At 41.0% G+C, this 23,297-nt stretch overlaps 1 protein-coding gene across 1 annotated transcript in view; it reads right to left on the bottom strand.

Annotated features, from left to right (window-relative positions):
* LOC109038201 (uncharacterized) overlaps positions 1–18,347 on the bottom strand; it is a 244,848-nt gene extending 226,501 nt beyond the window's left edge. The window contains exon 1 of the mRNA XM_072304009.1: positions 17,848–18,347. The gene's annotated coding sequence lies outside the window, so the exon portion shown is untranslated. The remainder of the gene's footprint in view (positions 1–17,847) is intronic.
* Between the last annotated feature and the right edge of the window lie 4,950 nt (positions 18,348–23,297).

Below are 23,297 nucleotides of genomic sequence, written 5' to 3'. Positions count from 1 at the left end.
CAACACGAGTAAACGCGTCTTATGCACCCCTCCTCCGGCACGTTCACTTGATGGTTTGTATCGATGTTTCAAAACGAATGAAAAGGGGCGGCAAAATACAGGCGGCCCATGGGCGGCAAGTGGGTATATCTGGCCCTGCGTACTGTGCAGAAAAACCACTGAAATTTGCACAAAAATCCGCACAATCGTTTGCATGTAAAAAAATTTAAAATGTAAATTGATTAAAATTAACGATAGCCGATGTGGCTTGGTTCTTTTCTGCTTATCCCGGTCCGTTGACCTCCATCTTGTTCCAAATCAAATATTAATATAATATATTAATATAAATTTAAAAAAAATGTTCCACTCATTTATTTGATTTTTAATTTGACTTTATCAGTGCTCCTAGCGGCATTGGCGGGAGGCAGCTACGGCCAAGGGTACCGCTATCCGTGGTGCGATGTCTTCGGTTTCGACAAAATTGCGAACATCCAGTTTGTGGCTGGAGACATTTTGAGAGTCAGGGGTTGGGGGCAGTATATGTACGCAACAAGTCCCAATTCGCTCATCCTCCTGGAGACCAGTTTTACTTCCATGTACATCCACATTCGGAAGGTGGAATCCACCTCTAAATTCTACCGAAACGGCATGGCTAAAAAGATGAGAAGGACCCAGCTTCAACTAATTTCGCGCCTAAAGGAGTCGCGCTGGCCAACTATTTGGCTAACAGGTGACCCATTACGACTTGATATTTTCAATGAATTACCAGACGAACAATACGAATATAAGCGTGCTGCTAAATATTCCCTCTTTAAAATTGCACATGAAACACGATTAAAGCACTTAACGAAAATTACAGAAAGTAATTCCTACCCAACACTGAAAAAAAAAAGTTTCTTGAGATATTATGTTGACATCAAGTCGTTTCTTTTCGGAAAAAATTGGTTTTTTCGGTGTAAACCCGCGTGGATTTAACTAAAAGTAAGTTTCTTGAATTAAAGAAGCGTCGTCTTGCTATCGTCAAGTTAAGGTCAAAAAATTATAACAAAACAACGTTTCTTTTACTCAAAAACACTGACTTTTAGTTAAATCGGCAAGGAAATGAAATTAAGAGAAAGACTGTGCTACTTCTGTTCTAACTGCTCTGTTCTAGATTCATGGCAACATTCTCGCTTTGAAAGGCACAGCCACACTGGAAAAAAACACATTGGATCTAGAGTCCAGACTCTTAAAAACATCGACAAGAAAAAGTATTCTTGATTCAATCAGAATCTATCTTAAATAAAGAACCAAGCCTCCTAATTTAAGCGGATTTCGTTTTGATTCAAGCAAAAATCCGATTGAATCAAGAGTATTTTTTCTTGTCAATGTTGTCCAGAGTCTGGACTCTTGATCCAATGTGTTTTTTTTCCAGTGCAGGTAGTATTTTAGATTTTTCATTTCTCTTTTTACAATTTTATCCAACTGAGGACGGCTGAGTTTTCAGCCGAAAAAAGTTGGTCTTACTCGTGAAATTTCAACCTTGCTACCCGCTTTTCAAATTGTTTTTTATTGTACTTCTGTTCTGTTCACTCCCACACATAACGCAATAGGTTGATTACTCTTTCTACCTGTGCAGGATGTGGCCGTTTCGTGTGACGCATTGCAACGACGTCCATTACATAAGGTACATCGCATTTGGTGAGACCCACCGGGAAGACGTTTGCCCACTGGGCAGAGATTTGAACGACGTGTCAGTCGACGTAATAAGGAACCCGCTCGATGAATTCGTTCTTTGGGGAGGCCCAACTCTTCTTTACCAATATCGCCGAAGTACAACGCCGGAAGGCAAAAGCAAGTCTTAGAGGGCAGGAACGAGGCGCGAATGGTCGATTATCGATTTTCCCCCATTTGAAGCTATGGTATAGAATCGATTATTAAGGTATCCGTTGCGAGCACCCTGTTTATCGATCTTTTTACGTAGCTTTCAATGGCAGATCAACGATATATCGCACGCCACGCCACTGAGAGGGCTGTGTGAGGAAGTCAAGGCGTCTTAGTCTACATCTATAATATTGAGGCCCCGGAACCGCCTGTTGGCATTACGTCGGGGTGTGGATGAGGGAGAGGCTTTGGTATAATATTGTTTATCTTATCATTGTACATTTTATTATTATCTTCTGAAGTATTCTTAATGTAATTGTATCCTGAGTTCCAGTATTTTCTATTCTCTAACATAAGTTGTAATAAGTTATTTGCACGTATTTGATGATTGATTTTCTTTTCTAATTTCTCCCTATCTCTTTCGTTTAATTTACAAGCAAAAAATGTGTGTTCAGGAGTATCTATACTTCTCCGCAGGAGTACAGAGGAGAATCTGTGAGATGTACGTCTTTTATCCAAATAACTTCCGTATGCGCCGTGTCGGGACATATTCTGAGTCAGATAGACATGTCAGGATAGAAAGTCAAGGCGTGTGCGGCGTACAGTGGAACGAGCCACAGGAAGAGGTTGGACACAAAACTATTGTCTAAAATTTCAAATTTTGATAAATATTACGTCACAAATTCAATTTCAAGGGGAGTTTCTGAAGGGAAAATTCACGATGAAACCAACAGAACCACTCTAAAAATGTTTGATTCATATTTTCGAAAATATAAGCTTCCGAAGTTTCCAGAATTTGTCTAACCTCTCCCATTCACTCGATCCACTGTGCGGCGGTGACTGATTGTGAGATGGGTCAGTCGGGGTCACCTACGGGTCACCGTTGTCGAGGAACAAATGTTTAACGGGATCATACACGGCTATTTGTAGAAATAAATAAATTGACTTGACAATTAACTTTCGCGGACTTTTTCGTTTGCCCTTGAACTTTCCGAAGAAAAATACGATATTGGGCCTCGTCCACACGAGCGCGGTTTGCGGAACTTGTTCCCGGAACAAGTTTTAGCTGAGCTAAAAACTTATTCCTCCAAAACCCGGAACTTCCCCGTGCTCCGAGCTTCTGCATATGTTTCCTTTGATGTGAATTAGTTTGTTTGTGTATTTTACGTCCTTTACTTGTCTTGACATGTATTTTTGATATACTTTTGCGGCCTTTATAATCTATTCATTTGCAATAATTGTATAGTTTTATCGAAGCTCCGGTTCTAGTTCGGGCGAACTCGTGTAGACAGCATGCCTCGTTTTAAGGAACAAGTTCCGGGAACTGAGCAATTCGTGGAATAAGTTTCTCGAACCCCGCTCGTGCGGACAAGGCCTTGAGGAGAATGGACCACTAGACAAGGTACGCATTTAAGCAATCTGATACATGTTGCTTAACCAAAATTTTACGTAAAACACGATTCTTACAACGGAAATTACTGAAACCAACTTTTAACGAAGATATTAACGTTTTTATTTCACATTGATCACGAGGAATTTGAACTGCCCGCTCACGGGAAACTCAATGCTCTACGTGAGTCAAATCGCGCACTACAACGGTTTCAGCAAGCTTCTCAATCGAGCAATGTTCATTTTCCACCATGTCTTATGTTCAATCTATAAGCAATTTGCTGTAGCTGAGCCAAAGCGTCAAGATCGAGGTTGCCACATTTTTATATCGCAGAGACTGTCATGATAACGTTTAACGCTCGATGTGAATCACGTAGAGCATTGAGTTTTCATGAGCGGATGGTTTGAATTCACGCATTAAGGATCATTAAATATCTTCGTAAGGTATTGATTTCGGTAATTTTCGTTAAGTGCATCGTTTTTTAACGTAAAATTTTGGTTAAGAATCATGTATCAGAATGCTGAAATTCGTACCTTGTCTAGTAGTCCATTGAGTGCAAAAGATCGTTCCCCGCAAAAGGGAACGTAACTCTATTCCTAGGTTGCAAAATAGACTCAAACAAACAATTTAATGCGAGTATATACATGCATAATTTTCGTCGAAAATTCGTCTGATTTTTGCATGAGGCCAGAATAAACTTTAGTGAGTTTTTCGGTCTGAATTTCTCAAATTCTCCTGTTAAAAATGCTATTGACGCGGAAGAATCTGGCAACATTGAAAAGTGGTTACGTTCTTTCGTGGAGGAAACGATGAAATATAGCGCTTATCACTCATCCAAGGAAAAGTTAATTGCTTTTAATTTGTGGCATAACGTCGGAGTCCTCTCTTGCACACCTTATCTGATGGCGCTTTAATCCCTGACGCCTTGAAATACTTTCAAACGGAGGAATTAACCTCTCTCTCTTCCTCTTCACACGTTGAGAAGAAACTTCGTATTTTCTTTTTTTCTTTAATGTTATTTCTTTGATTATTTTTAAAGAGTTTAACGCACGAAATGATCCGACATTTCTGTAATTTATGGGGGAAAAATTCACGACTTTTCTGAGAAATGCTTGTAAGGAAAAAAAATTGGTTATATCTGAGTACTCACGTTGCGTTCTTCCTCAGAACGACAGTGGTGCCATGTCAAGGAAAGATCGCGTTTAAATAGGCATGGACATCGGATGATTTCTAAATTTCGTCCGATGAAATATTTATGTCAAGAGAGAGTTATATATGTATAAATATTCAGATTGGAAATTCTCAGAAATGCAACCTGTCAAATTGTAGGTAAAATTCTTTGAGTAACTGGAAGAAAACTATTCATGAGTTTTCCTGGAAAACAATGCATTTATAAAAAGACGGCATTATAACAAATTTTACGTAACGTAATTTTTCACCGGGTACTTGGTTTTTTCGGTAAATACCTACATTCATTAAACCTGAGAGAATCTTCAGCCTGGTGATTCTTTAGTGAAGACATGCACAGGAGAACATCTTTTTTGGTTGTACAAACTTTTAGAAGACTAGGAGCTAACTGGATTCTTACCTGAAACAAACAGTAAAAAACGAAAATATAATAGAAATTACGTTGAAAAACAAAGTAAATTGAGTATCATACAAAGAATACTATAAAATATTGAAAAGAAAGCACCGATTATAAAAATAAACCAACCAGTAGCACCAACCGCCGAGGTAATGCCTCAAGGCAGTTTCTAGTGTATATCAACACATCTAACTGCGTTTGATTCAAGTGAGACCGAACGTAAGACTTAGAGGTTCTTTCCTCTCTTAGTTCTAACATTTTTACAGCTACCAATTAGACTGATTTAGTGACTACATCATTCGATGTAATATCGAAATCTTGGTTCAAACCGAAAAAAACTAACATAACCAGGGCCGGGTTTACCTACTTGCCGCCCATGGGCCGCCTGTATTTTGCCGCCCCTTCTCATACGTTTTGAAACATCAATTAAAACCATCAAGTGAACGTGCCGGAAGGGAGAGGTGCATAAGACGCGTTTACTCGTGTTGGATACACTTTTTGCGAAAGTCCCGTCAACCTTACCAGCAAGTGCACGGAACTTAGCGCAAAAGTTAGGTTCCGTAAACCTATCTCTGTGTATACAAGGCCTTCCATTCACAAGAAATGAACGGAAAAATATGAAAAAGCAAACATAAATGTGGTTTAATAATTTCAACTTCCACCGCCGCGCCGCGCCACGCTGACCGTACAGTGTTCGGCGCAATGCGTGAGGTATTCATGCAGTCCTGTAGGCGCTATGCGTTTCAGGCCGACTGCTGCTGACCGCAGTGTGTTTGATGCAATGCGTGAAGTATTCATGCAGTCTTGTAGGCGCTAACATGAGTTACATGCCGACCGCCGCGCCGAGGGCATCTCCTTTTCATCACAACTCACAAGTCCTCGTCATCATTCCTCTCTGCGCCGCGCCACTCCAGGCCAAATTCCGTGTGTGGTTTTCTCTCTTCACTCGAGTAATGAAAGGTGCTGTCTCTTGTATCACCGAAAGACGACAAAATTAGCAATTACGATACTCTCAGGAAAGAGTGATTTTGTTGCCTTTTCTCGTTGGTAATTTTTTTTTTCTGAATCCGATTTATTTTTATACCTACCCTGGTAAAAATGGCAAGTGTTAGGTCAGTAAATTTTTCACTGAGGTCAGTGCAATTTGCTCTGAGGTCAGTTCAGTTTTCTCTGACGTAAGTGTTAAAGCACTTACCCAAGAAGTCAGCACCGAGGTAAGAGGCACTGACGTCGGGAGAGAGACTTACATAATTACATAGATGATTAATTTACATAAAATTGACAAGATGGTGCACAAGGGTTCCGATTAATAAAGTTTTAACATAGGCTTTCCGATCTTTCTGGCAGCTCTGCCGCCCGGAATCACTCCGTTCTGTAATTTTCAGGGGCGTAAAAAGTGTCATTCGCCCGAGCGTTTTTCTTTCCCTTCTCTTGTTTTGCTCCTCAATTTTGTAAATTTGCTCAAAACGTCTCAAGAAAAGTCAAAGGGATCGATAAATCGCCAGAATCCCTTCCCTAAAATTATATCGGTATCGTTTTAGATAAAAACTTTCCATGCATACCGCCAAAAATATCCTTATTGGTCGCGGGATCTGCGGATCGCGTGATAGGACAGAGTTTGCACCCCTGGTAATTTGTATAAAAACCCTATTGTTAAGAAGAAGAAGAAGACGAAGAAGTCAAGACGAATAAGAAGAGGAAGAAGATGAACAGGAAGACGAATACGAAGAGGAAGAAGATGAAGAAGATGAAGAGGAAGAAGACGAACAGGAAGAGGATGAACAGGAAAAGGATGAAGAGGAAGAAGAATAAAGGAAGAAAAAAAAGAAGAGAAAGAAGAAAATGAAGAAAAGAAGAAGAGGAAGAAAATGAAGAAAAAGAAGAAGAGGAAGAAGAAGAAATAGAGGAAGAGGAAGGAGAGGAGGAAGAAGAAGCAACAAGGAAGAGGAAGAAGATGAAGAGGAAGAAGACGAACAGGAAGAGGATGAACAGGAAAAGGATGAAGAGGAAGAGGAAGAAAGGAAGAAGAAAGGAAGAAAAAGAAGAAGAGAAAGAAGAAAATGAAGAAAAGAAGAAGAGAAAGAAGAAAATGAAGAAAAGAAGAAGAAGAGGAAGAAGAAGAAAGAGGAAGAGGAAGAAAAAAGGAAGAGGAAGAAGAGGAAGAAGATGAAGAAGATGAAGAGGAAGAAGATGAAGAGGAAGAAGATGAAAAGGAAGAAGAAAAGGAAGAAAAAGACGAAGAAGAAAAAAAAGAAGAGGAAGAAGAAGAAGAAAAGGAACAGGTAGCAGAGGAAGGAGAAGGAGGAAAAGAGGAAGAGGAGGAGGAGGAGGAGGAATAAGAATATGAAGAAGAAGAAGAAGAAGAAGAGAGAAGATGAAGAAGAATCCAAGGCAATTTGGCTACGATCGAAAGGCTCATACAGCGTTCTTCCTCAGGACGGGAGCGCGCCCCGTATCTTTACGCCGCATAATCTCCCCCTCCCACCCATCGATCCCCATTACCCGCACCCCCGGTTGACTCATGACACGGAGCCACGGGAGGGGGAGAGCGGTATCGCGTGAAGCTGATAAAATTTTCATCAGCATAAAATATTTAAAATTAGTCCTCGAAATGAGATACATGACCGCGCTAACGTTCTCGAAATCGTCGCAGTCGCCCCGCCTCACCCCCTCGGAGCCCGTGCATTCCGCGCTGAGTTGCCGAACCGTGCGATAAGATTCCCAGTTAAGGTGAATCCAGGGTTCGATTAGGGATAATTCAAGATAAGAGATAGCGCCACCAGTCACCACTGAGAATTTCACTTTCCTTCAACGATTACTGAAATAATATTGTTCAAATTACAAAAAGCAGATCCACAAGATAAAGATTATTTTTTGCTTGATTTTTTGAGCCAAAAATATTGGCAATTAGAATTATAAGCGCAGAGAAAGTACGGCCGAAACTTTCAGCTCAGCCGGGGCGGCCGAGCGCGCAACCGAATCCCTCATGTTCTGTCTCTCTCTCTCCCATTGCCGCAATGGGAATTACTTTCCGCCGTAGTTACGACTTTATTTTTGGGAATATTGGGAAGATTTTTTTACTGAGTGTTCCTCAAGTATGTTGCTATATCCCCAGGATCCCCAATCTTGAATAAGTATTACGGTTTTTATTATTTTGGCAAATATATACGGCTATTCTGAGCAGCGCGAAGTGGTGGCCAAATCGCGAAGTTCCAAGCCTGGATTCACCTTAAGATTCCGTTTCACGAGGACAACTTCTGATTTTTAGCCAAACTTGACAAGGCTTCTCGCTAGGATGCCAGCTCGTCACGATGGATCGAGTCTATAGGAGAAGTCGGACAAAATTTGCAAACTTTAAACGCATATAACTCCGTTTAAACAAAACTTTAAGGTTCTAAAAATATTCCTCTTCCTCTTCTTCTTCTTCATCTTCTGCTTCTTCCTCCTCATCTTCTTCTTCTTCCTCCTATCCTTCATCTCCCTCTTTTTCTTCTTCTTCCTCCTCTCCTTCCTTTTCCTCTTCTTCAGACGCATTTACTCGTGTTGAACACATTTTTTGGGAAAGCCCTGTCAACACTACTAGCAAAATGACACGAAACTTTGCGCGAAAGATAAGTTCTGTAAACCAATCTCTGTGTGGACAAGGCCTTCCATTCATAAGAAATGAACGAAAAAATTATGAAAGAACAAACATAAATGTGGTTAGAACAAACATAAATGTGGTTCAATGATTTTAGCTTACGCCGTCGCGCCGCGAAGACCGCACCAGGTTGGACGCAATGCGTGAAGTATTCACGCAGTCTTGTAGGCGCTATGCGTTTTACGCTGACTGCACTGCGTTTGGCGCAATGCGTGAAGTATTCTTGCATTCTTGTAGGCGCTATCCGTTTCACGCTATCCGCAATGACCGTACTATGTTTGATGGAATGCGCGTAGTATTCGTGCAGTCTTGTAGGCGCTAGTATGTGTTACATGTCGATCGCCGCGGCGGGGGCTTCTCCTTTTCATCTCAAGTCCTCGTTATCATTTTTCTCTAAGTCACGCCGTTCTAGGCCAAATTGCGTGTTTGGTTTCTCTCGTAACTCTACTTATTGAGGGTGCTGTCTCTTGTATCACTAAGAGACGACAAAATTAGAAGTTACTATACTCTCAGGAAATGACAGATTTTGTCGCCTTTTCTGGTTTGTAATTTTGTTTTCTTTGCTGTTAATACTTGCTTGAAGTATCGAATTTACATGGATCCTTATGGCGGAAAGAAAGTTAAAACTGACTTTCTGATGCTTAAAAATAATTTGGGAGCGAATTTTTCACAGAATATGCACCAGGACTAGTTTAACTCGAAATCGTTATTAGCTCAAGTTTTCAAAAACTGCACTTCTGCGCCTTGTCCTCCAAACCTCTCAAAGGTTCTTTCAGGGATGCTAACTTGAGGGTTTTCGTGATACACTCTTAATCACGGTGCAAACGAAATGGGACCTCCTAAGGAAATACGGGACTGTTTAAGAACGACTATGAATTTGACCCTCAGCCCTCTTTTCCCGAAATGAGTCCCGTAAGAAAAAGAAGTGCTTTCTTAGCACGAGATGGCATTTGCGCGGGAAAATGCGGGACTGTATTAGAGCGTGAATGACTGAATATACTTTTAGATTGTTATCTCCATCCACTGTGTTACCCGCTCCCCCTTTATGTTTTGTTTATTTTTTTCTCTTTTCCAAGCAGTAGATTTCCAACTTCCGACCTCGGGTGAATTTCAGACTTTCCCGATGTGCTTGTTCTGGTTTTTTTTTTTTTTTTTTTTTCAATTTTCCGAAGACGTTCTCTATTGCAAACTACCCTTTCTTCCCGGCTCTAGTTAAACAACGTTCAACAGCAGAGCCGACGTGCAACAGTAGAGCTGAAGAGCAACAGCAGAGCTGAAGTGCAACAGCAGGTCCGAAGTGCAACAGCAGAGTCGAATAGTTGACATCGAGGATGTTAAGGGGCACTTAGTATGCGATTTATTTCAAGTAAATGATGTTTTTGAATAAACGGGAGGTTTGAACTTCTGCATTGATGAAATAAAATATCTTGGTTGGTAGTTACTCTCATACATTTTCTTTCGATGAGAAAAAATACGTTTTATGCTGAAATTCGCATCTAGTTTAGTAGTCTATAATCCCGAGTCTTCAAGGACTAGAAGATCCATCTTCCAGCGAACGACCACATTATTGGCAGGTCTACCATGCTGTGAAAGAATACCGTGTAAGCCATCAGGCGTTGCCAAATTTCCTTCGACAAATCACGAATTTTCAGGGAATTTGTAATATAAATTTTTTTCAAAATTTTCAGACAATTTTTACGGTGATTCAATCTCAAATAACTGAAAATTTCAAGGACAACCACGGGAAACTTCCCGTACAAATACATGTTTTGTTCGAATAAACATGTCAACATCTGAAGGCTCATACGGCGTTTCTCCTCAGCACAGCAGCACTAGAATGAACGTTTTGCGCCAGCAAACACGGGAGGAATTTTCAACCCACGCTGCCGTGGTATTGAAGAACGCCGTATGAACATTCGAGACTCGCCAAATTTCCTTCGATAAAATGTTCATTTCTGAGGAAAGTTATGAATGTTTTCCCGAGCGATTTTCAAGAATGTTAGATAAAATAGGGAACAAAATTATCTGAAAAATTGGAAGAAAAATATTTACAATCTTCCCCGAAAATTCGTGATTTACCACAGGACATTTCGGGACGTCTACAGGCAGTGTTCGAAACTAACAGGCGCCAACGCGCCAAATGCGCCTAAAAAATGAAGGCTCTGCGCCAACGTGGCCCCTAGAAATTGCCCCTTAAAAATCTGAATTTTCATATTAGGTGATTATTATTCGAAATTTTCAGCACCACAAAAGAAAGCTTTTTCTATTCTTCACGATTTTATCATTTATGGTTTTGTCTTCCCCAAGTTACTGCTACTTACTAGTTCTGTTACGATAACATCTTGCGTCTAACTTTTCACTAAATGCGCCGTAACATGTAGGCAAAAAGTCAATTTGGCCCCTAAAAAATCTTCAATGGCGCCTAATGATCGGGCTTGAGGCGCCACATGGCTCCTAAAAGGCGAAGGTGAGTTTCGAACACTGTCTACAGGTTCATACGGTGTTCTTCCTTAGCACGGCAGCACAAATCGTCACCTTTCAGGCAAAGTATCACAAGCGCCATGCGACGTTTAAAAATTTCCGCCGCCATTTTATTTCTTTAAAGAGAAATTGTTGGTTGAATCTGTTTGGAAATTTCAATAAATTTTATCGGCAGCACAAAGAAAATTCAGTCAAATTTTCGGACAGCTTCGTAGAACAATTTCTTTGTAAAAAAATATAATGGCGGCGGTAATTTTTAAACGTCGCATGGCGCTTGAGATACTTTGCCTGGAAGGTGACGAAATGTAGATCTTATCGCACGAGCCGACACCAGCGGATGGCTAGGAAAGACAAAGTGACGGTATGGGCCTCAGCTCCGCGACTAAATGAGCTGATAAAGAGCCCCCGGAGAGTGCGAAAAAAGTTTATCCTTCAGGATGCTTCCTCGACGGGACCAAATTCCCCTTTTATGTGGCCACGCTCCACGACCTGCAAGTACGTGGCTTTTTTGCCCGACATGAGGAGACTCTTCGGTAAATGTGCTCGGGGGCAGTGCGCATGTTTCTGGAAGGCCAAATTACTGCATATGTATATATCGTCACCAGTGTTCGAAACTCACCTTTGAGTTTTAGGAGCCATGTGGCGCATAAAGTCCGATTTTTAGGCGCCATTGAAGATTTTTTAGGGGCCGTTAGTTACTCTATTATCCACCTCTCATGGCCATTACAACCACCAGCTTCCAGCAATAGCATCCCTCCATATCCTTTTTGTCTCCTATGTCTATCAATTTCAACAATTAGTTCGCAGGAAGCTATTAAAATCCCTATATTCATGGCTCCAAAATCACTGATGACCTAAAACTTTACATGTTAAGATAGGATTTTTTATTTCATCCATTAGATATAAAATTCGGATAGAGGGAAAAGCTAGAAAAACTAGGATTACCGAAGGTAAAAATGTTCAAGTGTGTTTACCGAGTGTTCGAAACACACCTTTTAGTCTTAGGAGCCATGTGGCGCATCAAGCCCGATTTTTAGGCGCCATTGAAGAATTTTTAGGGGCCAAATTGACTTTTTGCCTTTAAATTACGGCGCATTTAGTGGAAAGTTAGACGCAAGATGTTTTCGGAACAGAACCAGTAAGTGGCTGTAACTTGGGGAAGACAAAAGCACTAAGAATGAAATCGTGAAGAATAGAAAAAGCAAGCTTTCACTTGTAGTGCTGAAAATTTTGAGTTTTTTCGATTCAAATAGATTCGTTTTTCTTGCTTTATGTGACTTCCTATGAAAATCCAGATTTTTAGGGGGAAATTTTTAGGGGCCACGTTGGTGCAGAGCTTTCATTTTTGTTGGCACCATGGCCGAATTTTTAGGCGAATTTGGCGCGTTGGCACCTGTGAGTTTCGAACACTGATCGTCACCTCCCGGCCAAAGTATAACAAGCACCAGGCGACGTTTACAAATTTCTGCCACCGTTTCATTTTCTTACCGAGACATAGTTGGCTGAATCTGTTTGAAAATTTCACTGAATGGACCACTAGACAAGGTACGAATTCAAGCATTCTGATACATGTTTCTTAACCAGAATTTCACGTAAAACACGATTTGCGCAACAAAAATCACTGAAACCAACTCCAAACAAAAATATTAACGTTTTTATGTCACATTGGTTACGAGGGATTTGAACTGCCCGCTCACAAGAAACTCAAAGCTCTACGTGAGTCAAATCGCGCACTACAACGGTTTCAGCAAGCTCCTCAATCGAGCAATGTTCATTTTCCACCATGTGTTGTTCAAACTATTGGTAATTTGCTATAGCTGAGCCAAAGTGTCAAGATTGAAGTTGAAGATTTTTACATCGCAGAGACTGTCATGATAAACATTTAGCGCGCGATGTGAATCACGTAGAGCATTGAGTTTTCATGAGCGGGTGGTTTGAATTCACGCATCAAGAATCATTAAATATCTTCGTCAGGAGTTGATTTTGGTAATTTTCGTTGTGCGTATCGTGTTCTACGTGAAATTTTGGTTGAGAAACATGTGTCAGAATGCTGAAATTCGTACCTTGTCTAGTGGTCGGGGTCCATTATCTGAAAAATTGGAAGAAATATATTCAAAAGATAAAGCACAAAAAACATAGCCCGAATATACGAATAAAGAAGAGATGTAATTAAAATATGGGTAAACAAGGCTAAAAAATGATTAAAACACTACAAGGCAGGACGTTTCGAGCTGTTACCAGCTCAACTGCAAAAACACATAAAAACAAGTAAAAAATGGAGTGGCGACCTGACCCCAGCCGTTATCACGTAACCACTCAAACGTGGTACGTTCCCAGCTCGAAACGTCCTGCCTTTTAGCGTTTTAATCATTTTTTCGCCTTGTTTACCCATATTTTAATTAAATCTCCTCTTTATTAATATTCAAAAATTTGCCAGGGAATTCTTGTTTGATCACAGGAAATTTGGCAATGCCTGTAAGTTCATACGGCGATTTTCCTTAGCACGATAGAGTAAAGGTGTACACGTGGATGAGTCTGCGGATCCACCGACTTGGAGCTAAGAATCCAGAAAAATAAGTAAACGGGGACGAGAGAAGAGCTAAAAGAAACAATCGCCTCGAGTCCCTCTTCCGGCGGCCAAGAACCTATTGTCCGAGTAAATAGAGACTGGACGTCAAGTCCTGTTACCTCTCCAACTCATCCCATTCCGTAACCTCCCGGTCACCCCCTTCTGCCGTGTCGCGGAAAAGAGCAGTGAGTGATCTTTGGCACGAGCCTCGAAACGCGTAAGAGTACGTGCTAACCGCGGCTCATGCTCAAATGCGCTTACGTGACTTTCCACCGCCGGAATCGGCCTCTTGAGCGGAAACGGAAGTGACCGGGGGCCAGGAGTCGAGCCGCGACAGATTTCAGCGTTTCAGCGGTTCGCGAGCTCGTCGCCGCACAATGCGTCCCGATGAGCGGTTTAGCGGTTTTCGTGCTGCCAACGCACGCGGTTTCAGTCAACCTTTTCGCGCTGAAATACGTCACTTTCCGCGTCGTGTTGCAAAGGCAGCAGGGCCGTATTAAGGGAGTGGCAACATGGGCCGCGGCCCATGGCGGCAAATTTAAAGGGCGGCAGAAATAGCAATTTTTAAGTGCAGGTATTAAAAAAAATCGGATTTATGAAAAACAAAATTACAAACGAGAAAAGGCGACAAAATCTCTCATTTCCTGAGTGTATAATAACTTCTAATTTTGTCGTCTCTTAGTGATACAAGAGACAGCACCTTCAATAAGTCGAGTTAAGAGAGAGACCAAACACGCAATTTGGCCTAGAACGGCGCGACTTAGAGAGAAATGATGACGAGGACTTGAGATGAAAAGGTAGAGCCCTCGGCGCGGCGATCGGCATGTAACACATATTAGCGCCTACAAGACTGCACGAATACTTCACGCATTGATCAACATAGTGCGTTGCGTCGGTGAAACGAGCCTACAAGAATGCTGATACTTCACGCGTTGCGTCAAACAGTGCGTCAGTAACAGCGCCTGAAACGCATAGCGCCTACAAGACTGACGGAATACTTCACGCATTGCGCCAAACACGGTGCGGTCTGCGCGGCGCGGCGGCGGAAGTTAAAATCATTGATCCACATTTATGTTTGTTCTTTCATAATGTTTTCGTTCATTTCTTATGAATGGAAGGCCTTGTCCACACAGAGATAGGTTTACGGAACGTTAACTTTCGCGCAAAGCTCCGTGAACTTTTGCTAGTAGTGTTGACAGGGCTTTCCCAAAAAAAGTAGTTCAAAGTTCAACACGAGTAAATGGTCCTTATGCACTCCTTTTCCTCCGGCACGTTCATTTGATGGTTTTTATCGAGTTTCAAAACGAATGAGAAGGGGGCGGCAAAATACAGGCGGCGAATGGGCGGAAAGTAGGTGAATCCGGCCTTAAAAGGCAGACGCTTTGTCTCGCAAGGTGATCCACGGATCAATGGGATTACATTTTTCAACGGATCGTATTTGATGCCAAGCAAGAACGTCGTAAATCCATCAAGATTTTCCCGCGTTTATAGGAACTTATCACTTTTTAAAATAAAAACCGTTATACCCATGCACCGTAAATTTTCAGGTAAATTTCTTGATAGTATTTGCGAGAGAATTCCGTATAAACATTGCCTCAAGGTTGACAGGTTATTCTGCTATGATACGAGTACATTGTTTCCAACATGTTTAAAAATTCTTTTACGGCGTTTTTGCGTTGCACGGCAGTATAATTCTGGTCATTTTCACGTAATAGTATCACTGTGTAAAAAATCAAGTAGACTAATAGTAGCCGTTACGGCTACATAATTTTCTTTCAGAGCACTTTTCAATATTTGTCTAACTTTTAAAAATACTTACGGCAAAGCTCGTGTTGCCAAGGCCCAAAAAACTTCACATTCACGAGACAGCCACAAAATTTTATCCATCTCCATGAGGTAGAAAAGTTTAACAAGGTCATATCCGGAAACCCGTAGAAATAAACGAAAGGACTTCAAAATTGACTTTCGTGTACTTTTTGTTTGCTCTTTAACTTCCCGAAGAAAAATATGAAGGAACATTGACTGCAAATATAGCGCTTATCCCACCCCCAAAGAAAAGTTAATTGCTTTTTATTTGTGGCATATCGTTGGGGTGCCCTCTTGCGCAACTTATCTGATGATGGCGCCTTAATCCCTAACGCCTTAAAATACTGTCAAACGGCGAAATTAATCTCTTAACTCTCCACTCAATCGCGTTTAACAGAAACGTCGCACAGTGGAGAAGAGCCTACTTTTCCCAAATTTTTCAGACAATTTTGTTCGCAATTTAATCTTGAATATGGGAAAATTTAAAGGAAAAATATTCATAACACGTGCATGTTTTATCCGAGGATATTTGGCAACTTGCGAATATTCATACGGTATTTTTTCCTGGCACGGCGGAATGGTAAACCAGTTACGAACCAACATTCTGGAGGATAGGTTCAAGAAAGTCAAAAAGCCTTCAATTTGTGGATATGCAATACGGAGTTCATTCCAGCGCGAATAGCTGCATCCAGAAGTTGCTGTCAACATCAATCCGAGAGAGAGGGTTAGGAAAGTCAAACGCATTTGTTTTTTTTTTCCATGCAATACGGACGAAACTGGAGCACGAATAATTGTATTCTGGCTTTACGATCAACATTTCTCAAAGAAAGAAGGTCAGAAAAGTCTAAACGCCGATAATTTTTGTGTATTTATCACGGAGAGCGCCACGGTACGAAAAGTTGAATCGAATGCGTTACCATCAACCTTAAAACGGTTCGGTTATCATTCATTTATTCAATCTTTTTTCGGTTGGTAATTAATCAAATTAAATTGCAATCGCAAATAACCGGATCGGGAGTTTAGTTCGGATTAGTATGCCTTCCGTCCGACCTATTTCATGCCATCATTCTTCCCTTCTTCGCAAAAGTGGGGAATTTCACGTTCTTATCAGCAAAAATACTACCAGTGAAAATGTGGCAATTGGGTAAAAATCATCATTATTGATGTCTAAAATGGGAATTTGAATTTTATGCCGTTGTAAATTGAAAACCTAATTCTACTTTTCTTACGGTTGCAAAGAAATGAATAAAAGTATCGAGCAAAACTTGTTGACATTTCATTCTTTTAGTCGAAGTGCTTATTTCCAACCCTTTTAATAGCTGCAATCTCGTCGAGGTACATTAGATGTTTCTACCTTCTATTATTTTATTTTTTGCAGTCGTTAACCCGGTTATTACAGTTTTACAGCAAACACAATTTTGCATTTATGTCACCACTACCATTAAAAACTTTACGACAATAATAGGAAGAACGCTGAATTTGATGTTCAGGGAAGTAAGAGACAATTTACATAGCAACGTTGCAGAATTTCCTTTCACCTTTCTTTAGCATTATTCTTACAACAAACAATCTATAAATTCCCGTAATATCAAAAACATTCCCTACGATGGTCAAGAAAAATGCCAAGCAAAAAAATTACTCGATAACAGTTTTGAGTTTTTCCCAAAATAAAAACAAAGTTGTGACAGCTTAAGCAGCACTGCAAAGATGTTAGTTCCTCCTTGCAAAATGCCACCTATCTAAAAAAAAATACTCTTAATCCGAGGGTGTCTAGAATCTATAGTCTACAGACGCACTGAGAAGGTGTTTCTGTGACGAAAATCATCAAATTCCCAGGCACATTATGCAGAAAATTTGGTAGCACAGACTTTAAAATGAAAAATGTTCCACATGATTTCACTATCAATGGCACAAACATGCCGATTGCCAAGTAGGAAATGACGTATCTTAATGGCGTCGTTTCAAATTTTTCTCTTGTATTTAATTTTTTTAAAAGAAACAAGTCAACTTTATCGATTGAAAAGTATGCAGATTATTTTCCTTACAGAGAAGAAAAAGCAAAGAAGCACTTGAGAATGTACGCGCACTATAGTTTTCTAAAGAAAAATAAAAACGCCTAGAAATGATGAAATATCAACCCCTACTCCCCCTGGACGCACTGGAAAAAAAACACATTGGATCTAGAGTCTAGACTCTTAAAAACATCGACAAGAAAAAATATTCTTGATTCAATCAGATTTAAGCTTAAATCAAAAACCAAGCCTCTTAATTGAACGGAGTTCCTTTTGATTTAAGCTTAATTCTGATTAAATCAAGAGTATTTTTTCTTGCCAATGTTTTCAAGAGTCTGGACTCTAGGTCCAATGTTTTTTTTTTTTTTTTTTTTTTTTTTTTTTTTTTTTCCCAGTGCGATGATAATACTTCCTCTACCCGCCAGGGGAGCGAGAAAGTAAAAATGAACAACAGAAAATGTGCAACGCCGCGAACGCAGATACGTGGTTTCGCACTGCGGTCATCGATATTCTTGTACTTACATTTTAACTAATCCAACGTTTAATCGCTTTGCTCGAAGGCCGGAGGATCGAATCGCGAAACCGAACACCGCACCTAAACTCAGCACTTGCAAATTTCGTGACCCCGACCGAGAAAACCCGGAATCAAAAAGGTAAGAAAAAGTCGCGACACAACAAGACCCGCGCTCAAAATACGTAAGATCACCCCCCTCGAAATGAAGAACGGGCGACGGAGGTCCCGGTCACTTCCGGTCTTTCGGCCACTTCCGGTCCCGGCCACTTCCGCTTCCCGGGGGCGCTTGGCACAGTAACACAGTTCCGAGCGCGATCAAGAAACCCCGTCTCGCCGGGAGGAGCACCAGACGCCGCGCCGAACCGCTCGCAAGAACTGCACCGTCCGCGGAGCGGGCGAACGGGCGAGCGGCCCCCGGATTCTGCGCGGTAGGCCGCCCGCAACGCACGACACGAGGTGCGCCTGGGCGGTAGGCAACAGGCCGCGCGCCGCGTGTAACAAGTGAGCGCTCGCCAGTACGTAACAAGTGGTCGGCCCGAGCGACCCTCAAAAACGGATGCGACGTACCCCCTCCCCCCCCACACGGTGGCGCATCGCACTCCTTCCTAGCGTATTAATCGTTATTCTTCTTCTCCCCGCTTGCCTCCCCCCCCGCCATCCCGCGGGGATGGGGAGGGGGTTGAATTGGCGTCTCGCGGAGGGTCTGTTGGATGAGCGCTATCCCCATCGAGGGTGGGTGCGGTGGGATGATAGCGTCTAATCAGATCGCATTCGCTATTAATTTCCACCCCCTCCTCCGGTTGTGAATCTGGCTTTCGCTTTCGCGGCGGCGAAGGAATCGACAGCCCAATTTTCACGATTGAATATGATGGGATTTTTGAATCGGTGAGCGCCGAGTGATTCCGATTTTCGGTGAAAATTAGCTCAGTGGGCCCATTATTGAAATTAATAGACATAGCGATAGACAAAGAAGACATAGGGAGTATGGAGCGATCCTATTGGTTGAAGTGGGTGGTTCCTATTGACTAAGGGAGAAAATGATGGACTAACTATCAGATCTCTCGTGGGTTGCCGTTAGTTAGTCTATTATCTACCTCCTTTGTCCATTGTAACCACCCGCTTCCACCAATAGGATCCATCCATATCTCTTTTGTCTCACTTCTTTATAGCTATGTCTATCAATTTCAATAATCGGACCGCTGGGAGCTGATAATTGAAATTGATAGACAAAGCGATAAATATTATTCGCTATCAATTTCCACCCCTTCCTCCGGTTGCGATTCCGGCTTTCGCTTTCGCGGCGGCGAAGGAATCGACAGCCCAATTTTCACGATTGAAAGTGATGGGATTTTTGAATCGGTGAGTGCCTTGTTTACCCATGTTTTAATCCTCCCCTTCGTCACTTATGAGTATTTCGTTTCCAATTTTTCGGATAATTTTATTCGCGATTTCTCCTGAAGTTCCTGAAAATATCAAGGGAAAATATTGATATTTCTTCTCAGGAACGAACATTTTATGAGAGGGAATTTGGCAACTCTCGAATGCTCATACGGCGTTTTTCCTTAGCACGGCAGTATCGCGATTCCGATCTTTTTATTACAGGAAAATGAAGACGCTTTCGGATTGGTCCACGAGTTTTAGGCTTATCATGATGCCCTTAGAGTATCTGTGTCGGTAGATGAGAGTTTTGAGAAAACGGGCTCAAGCGAAAGGCTTTTGACCGGAGAATTTTATTCAAAGAAGCCTCCGTGCTTTGTCAAATTGCCACTAATCGTCCGAAAGACTTCTAAAAATCGTTTGGATGATTAAAAATCGGCTGATTTTATATTTCAATTAAATAAAAAAGGTATTATTCATTCATATGCTAGGCTATTGTTAGGCAAGACAGCCGTAAGTGCTATCTTCTACATGCTTTCGTGGTTGCATTTTGGGCACACAACAGAGCAGCAAACCCATTTTTAGGTTAGATATTAGCAGAAGAGGGCGGCACTTAACTTGAAAGCACTGTTTTCATTGACTCTCAGGAGGAATTTTGTCACTTACTGCTGTCTTGCCTGAACTTAAGTCTTGTTTGGCGCACTTGTTACTTTTTCATAGTCTCGTTTTCATGAAAAAGAGATGAATTTTGCTGTTTCAGCTATTTCAGTGATTTCCTCTGAAAGAAATTGGACGAATTTTGAAGGAAACTCGAATTCGAAAATTTAACACTTACTGCTCTCTTCGCTATCACGGCAGAGTTCTATAGAGCGAATTTCCGCCGTTGGATTTGCTGTACTTTATGCGGAACAATTATACCTTGAATCCAAAGAGGAAGTGGACCGCGGTATACGCAAAAAAATAGTTGGAGTTGACGACAGAACCTTTTGTTCACTGGGCTCCTGCAATTTCTTTGTTACACTAACAGAATTTTCCTGTTGCGAGAACAGATAGAACTGAATTAGTGAGAACGAAAACACACCAACTCGATGACTCCAAACTGCTCAATTTTCATTATGGACACTCAATTTTCATGAAGGTCATTGAAGTTAGCGCATTCATTCAGTCATTTGAGTCTCGGTCTCGCAATTACAGCGGAGCGACGGCTCATTTTTGTTTTTAATTTATTTTCCGGTTGATAATGAAATTGTTATTATTTTGAAACGTCCCGGGTTTTGTTTATTCCTTTTTCTTTATTTGCAGCCTTTTCCCCAAATTAAGTTGTTCTTTTATTATGTGTATTTTGGCTGATTAAGTTGTTTCTCATTCATTCCAACTTGGATCTTTAAAGTGTCCTTAGGTACTTGTCTTTTGGCACCAAAAATCTTTTCCTTAGACTAACTTCTTCACCTACTGTGTAGTTTCGTGTGTGTCTCGAATATTTTCATTTTTCCGAGTTGGTGTGTTTTCGTTCTACATACATAAAGCCGCTTTTATAGCGCCGCCTCGCGCTCTGCGACGCCCAGTCGCAAAATCGCCGTTTTCGTTCTCACTCATTCAAATTCGGTCGAGTGTCCTCATAACGGAAACTTCCGTGACTGTTACAAATAAAGTGCCGGAGCCCTGTGAGCAAAATTATTTTTTTCAGTGTAAGCAGGAAGGAACCACGCCACATCAGCTGTAAAGGTTGTAAAACGGTTGTGCGGATCGTGTGCAAATTTCAGTGAATTTCCTGCATGGTACGAAACGTGTCCCTTGGATTTTTCAAAGGAATCCGCACAAACGATATCTTGTAAAAAAATTTAAATTGCCCACTTAAATTTGGCAATAGCTAATGTGACTTGGTTCCTTTCTGCTAATCGTGATCCAAACAAGACTTCGTGTTGAATAGGACGAGTGTGTTGAGTTCAGTAAATTTATTGACAGATTATACTAATTATCGTCTGTAAGCTCTCTTATACAACGGGTCACTATAAACTTTGGTTTCTTTATTTGGATTACACTTTGCAATAAGGAACAACTATCTCCGGCTCTTCCATAAGATGACCTTTCTGCATAGGGAAACCGATGGCATATATCGACGGTGAAACTACCAAACCACGTATCTCGTTTGCGGTGTTTAAAAATCTACGCTCGCATTTTATTTTTTTGAAGTAGACCAAATCAATATCATTCCTTGAAATTTTCACAGAATTTTCTCCGCACGAGGAGGAAAAATCACAGAAATTTTCAAGACTGGACGTCAAGTAGTTTTTCATTTAAAAAATAAAGTATGACAGGAAGTCTGCGACGTCGCAAACCGAGATACGTGGTTTGGTAGTTTCACCGTCGATATGTTGTTTCTGAGATGAGCCAGATAAATAATGGTTCCTTCTTGGAAAATGTGGTCCATTTAATACTACGGGTGAGAACGGGTTGAAGATACAAGAAGTTGAGTCATAAAATTCAGATATTTAATACGCGCGGTGAATGTATATTTTCGAGCCAGTGTTTTATTGGGTTTGTTCACGATACCTTATTCTTTGAAAAAGGAAAAGAATAAACAACCTACAAAGTACGATGTATGGTTGATTGTGAAAAGGCTGGCGCGCTAGCGGCTGGACCTAATCTACCGAACGCCTTCAAACAGAGAGAACGCAATATCGCATACTTCTCTATGCATTGCTGTCTGCTGGAGAAGCAAACGCATGCTTTTGATTTGACGATGGAAATTCAAAAACACGTGTTTAGATTGAGTACTTGACCGTCAAAAGAAAAATGGACCATGGAGGACTGAAGCAAATGTTTTGGAAAAAGAATTTTTGTAAAATTCAGTTGCAAGAGCAGATTTGGAAATCCTAGGGTGTGAACAGAGGCAGCTCCAGGTTAGCACAATGACATTTCTCAATTTGAAATCAAAGGAAATACTGAGCTATTAGCTGATTTCCACTACTTACAATGATATGAGAGCTCAGGTCATGCTATGATAAAACACAATGTACAAGATGTTTATATTTATACAAATTTTACCTTAACACGGTAAAAAATAACGGAGCAAACATTTAGGCTCATACTTTTTTCATATTTTCACCATGTAAGGTAAAATTTTTACATGTATAAACATCCTCTTGCACAATGTTTTTTTTATTGAAGTATGGGTTCAGTGCACTTATCATTGCAATGAAAATCGGTCAATAGCTCGGTATTTGATTTGATTTGATTATGGGTGGCCAAAAACCGAATGATTCCTCCAGATTCTTGTCAAAGCACCTGGGCCCCTCGGAGAATTCATCACCATGAGTAAATGTTACCAACTTGCTGGATTTGCCGATTAGCGTTTTCATTTCATTCCGTGAATTTAGTTTCCTAAACATGGCAGATTATAATTTTGAAGTCATTCGTCGCAGATTTATATTTTTCGAAGATTAAACTTCAAATTACCATAACTTAGGTTTGATTTAACGTTTTTGGGAGCTCTTCATATTAAAACGGACGGATTTTACCAAAATCGGCCTAAATTGATGAAGTCAAACGATGCCTAATTATGTTTTATTTCTTACTATCACTACTTATAAATTAGTTTTTAAAAATAGAGTGACAATTCTCGCGGGAATAGAATACGCACTCAAACTCCTTGGCGTATTTGAACTCGGTTCTAATACCCGTTCGAGAGCGTAATATTATCAGGGACTGAAAACGCCTTCATTTTGAGCGTAGGCAACATCCGTTGCTTGTGCTCCTCAGTGCTCTCGACTCAATCAGCTATAAGATGTATACTAATAAATCGATACATTTCAGAGCTGTTGCAGCTACTGGACGAAGTTGTTCGACAAGTAGGTATTTTTAAAAACAACAAATGCACGCTATTCGTTTCCTTGAGTTAAGATCGGAGAGACATCTCGAAAATTGTGTTTTGAAACAGGACCGCTGGGGAAAGGTGCTTAAGGTTTTTTTGGAAATGCTCTTGGTAATAAGGAAAAGATCGTTCAACAAAAGTAGGCAAAAAAATAGGAGACGAGTTTGCAAGTAACACAGAAGCTTCCGGGGGGGGGGGGGGGGGGGG

This window comes from Bemisia tabaci, chromosome 9, assembly GCF_918797505.1.
Source record: "Bemisia tabaci chromosome 9, PGI_BMITA_v3".
Classification (NCBI taxonomy): Eukaryota; Metazoa; Arthropoda; class Insecta; order Hemiptera; family Aleyrodidae; genus Bemisia; species Bemisia tabaci.
The sequence above is the reverse complement of the archived record's forward strand: the minus strand, read 5'-3'. Positions and strand labels throughout refer to the sequence as shown.